This window comes from Anneissia japonica, unplaced genomic scaffold (assembly GCF_011630105.1).
Source record: "Anneissia japonica isolate Jap-2015-1 unplaced genomic scaffold, ASM1163010v1 scaffold921_len549748_cov171, whole genome shotgun sequence".
Taxonomy (NCBI): domain Eukaryota; kingdom Metazoa; phylum Echinodermata; class Crinoidea; order Comatulida; family Comatulidae; genus Anneissia; species Anneissia japonica.
Window position 1 is genome coordinate 212945 of NW_022694674.1, and position 278 is coordinate 213222.

The window sequence follows — 278 nt, forward strand, 5'->3', positions numbered from 1 at the left end:
ATTTCGGCCGAACACCTTAAGGTAGTACGGTACTTAAATCAGCTTAATTACGATGATAATAATAAAAAAAAAAGGAAGAATTTTCAAGCAGCAATGATTTATAAAAAGATGCAATGTTGCACTTTGCTGTTAAATTATATAACTAAATTTCCAGAAAGCTACATGAAGTATCAGTCAAAGGTAGCTTTAATTATAATTAAAAATAAAAATTGAATCCTCCAATTAAAGCGAAAACTTGTCCAAGGAGTCCTGTGCTATGCAAACATGCCCCTTGTGCT